Below are 2,872 nucleotides of genomic sequence, written 5' to 3'. Positions count from 1 at the left end.
ACACTAGATCGCGTGTTTAATCTTTGAGACAAGCATATGACTACTGGCAGGATCAACCAGGGAGCTGCGTCAACGAGAGCTGAGCAGCCGGCCGCCCGGGAGTGTGTCCCGAGGGCCCGCGCGAACACGCAAGCGTCCGCTCAATTATTCTGCAAACAGGAGGAGGCTGAGCTCCCCTGCACGATACACCTCGAAACCCTCTCAGGTCCCGGCGGCGCGCAGCGCCGTCCTAAGTACTTGGTCGGGTTCGAGAGAGGCGCAATCGCCCGGAGATGGGCGAGTAGACGCTTTCAGTGCGAACACCCGTGCTCCCAACTGAGCTTGCCGCTGCCGACAGAGGCCCGGGAGCGTGCTGTCGTGGCATTGCCGGCGGGAAACAACACGCGCCACCTACGGTGACCGGCAGCTCCAACGCCAGCGCCACAGAAGGGCAAAGCCCCACTTGGGTGCAGAAGCGAACTCTCCCAGCACAGCGCACGCGCCAACACGTCCGCAGAGCTGCGATACAAACCACCTGCGAGAACCGCTGGGGGCGACCGAGCAGCAGACGGCGTCGCGACGCCGAGTGCCGGGCGGCGGCGCATCCTCAACGCACACAGTCCGCAATCGGACCAGCACACTGCAGATGTCCACCGCGCTTCGCACCGGGCTCGGCAGAACCCACTTTGGCCGCCTGGCGCCGCGCGCAGGGTGCGCCGGCGCATAGCTGGGACGCCAGCCGGGCCCGTCGGCCGGCGCTCCTGCCACTGGGCGCCCCCCACCAGCCGGCTGTAGTGCGTGCGCTCACGCAGCGCGCGGCCAGCACGCCGGGCGGCCCCCCCTCACCGGCCGGGGACTGTCCCGCCAAGCCACAGCCTCGTATCGCTTCATACCCACATGGCCAACTCAGGTTCGGGGGCATGGCGGGTACCGCCGAAACAACCGGTTCATAGATGTACCGATCGTCGCTATCACCGATGCACCTGCAGCGCGAACAACCGCTCAACAACTGATTTCCAGTTCATTTGCGGATCTTTGGCAGCAAACGTATACGTCAATCTACATTTGCGAAATCTACGATTCTGGCATGCCTGCATGTTATGTGTCACGACACGCTACATCAGCCCACATACACACTGCGGCATGTACACGAGAGAACACGTGGAAGATGGTCCGCGCACGTGTGCAATGTCCCTTGCGCGGTCGACTGTCAACCGGCCTCTGTAGCATGTCGCAGATGTGGAACGCGGTCCACCGTGCTATCATGTTGTGTGGGGCAATACGATTAAATAGGAAAACCCTCGTCGCTACATCAACAGACGGCTCACGCTGATTCCCGGCAGAGGGAGGAGGGGGGGGGGGGGGGGGGGCAACATGCAATACTTTCGTCCGTACCTACCTACCACATGTCTGTACGGCGTACAACAGTGCAATCTCGCTGTAATGGGGAGACGAGACAAGTAGCATCGTGCACAACATATGGCCCTTATGATTCGCCATTGTAGGGCGCAGCCGGTGTACGGTCAAGCATGTGCCACATTATGTCACTCAGTACGTAACGACGGGATGATCAGTGTGGGTTACGCGTACATCAGCGGACAGTCCACACAGGCCGTACCACAACGTACACTGACTGCATCGACAACCGAATGCAACTGAACAGCTGCAAGGCTCATTTCACAAACAAACGCCTGACCGACCAGCTTGGAAGGGCAGGAGGGGAGGGCGATATTCGTTCTGTAGCGGTACACCCTTCCAGTGGTTAGCGGGGACTGTGTAGAAAGTACGCAACACTCGAAAGACCTTTATGTGAGGGTACGCACCATGGCATCAAGAAATACACATGACACCAGAGGATCCAAGCAGTGAACTATGTTCAGAGGGTTGCTGTTAGGCAAAGCTACATTCCTGTGACGTTACATGTGACAGTTAAGGTGCAGTGTAAGTTAGGTTAAGGTGCAGCGTAAGTTAGGTTAAGGTGCAGCGTAAGTTAGGTTAAGGTGCAGCGTAAGTTAGGTTAAGGTGCAGCGTAAGTTAGGTTAAGGTGCAGCGTAACTTGGGTTAAGGTGCAGCGTAACTTGGGTTAAGGTGCAGCGTAACTTGGGTTAAGGTGCAGCGTAACTTGGGTTAAGGTGCAGCGTAACTTGGGTTAAGGTGCAGCGTAACTTGGGTTAAGGTGCAGCGTAACTTGGGTTAAGGTGCAGCGTAACTTGGGTTAAGGTGCAGCGTAACTTGGGTTAAGGTGCAGCGTAACTTGGGTTAAGGTGCAGCGTAACTTGGGTTAAGGTGCAGCGTAACTTGGGTTAAGGTGCAGCGTAACTTGGGTTAAGGTGCAGCGTAACTTGGGTTAAGGTGCAGCGTAACTTGGGTTAAGGTGCAGCGTAACTTGGGTTAAGGTGCAGCGTAACTTGGGTTAAGGTGCAGCGTAACTTGGGTTAAGGTGCAGCGTAACTTGGGTTAAGGTGCAGCGTAACTTGGGTTAAGGTGCAGCGTAACTTGGGTTAAGGTGCAGCGTAACTTGGGTTAAGGTGCAGCGTAACTTGGGTTAAGGTGCAGCGTAACTTGGGTTAAGGTGCAGCGTAACTTGGGTTAAGGTGCAGCGTAACTTGGGTTAAGGTGCAGCGTAACTTGGGTTAAGGTGCAGCGTAACTTGGGTTAAGGTGCAGCGTAACTTGGGTTAAGGTGCAGCGTAACTTGGGTTAAGGTGCAGCGTAACTTGGGTTAAGGTGCAGCGTAACTTGGGTTAAGGTGCAGCGTAACTTGGGTTAAGGTGCAGCGTAACTTAGGTTAAGGTGCAGCGTAACTTAGGTTAAGGTGCCAACGTGGGTTAGGTTAAGGGGCCAACGTGGGTTAGGTTAAGGGCCAACGTGGGTTAGGTTAAGGGCCAACGTGG

Source organism: Schistocerca gregaria, unplaced genomic scaffold (genome assembly GCF_023897955.1).
Source record: "Schistocerca gregaria isolate iqSchGreg1 unplaced genomic scaffold, iqSchGreg1.2 ptg001626l, whole genome shotgun sequence".
NCBI lineage: Eukaryota > Metazoa > Arthropoda > Insecta > Orthoptera > Acrididae > Schistocerca > Schistocerca gregaria.
The sequence above is the reverse complement of the archived record's forward strand: the minus strand, read 5'-3'. Positions refer to the sequence as shown.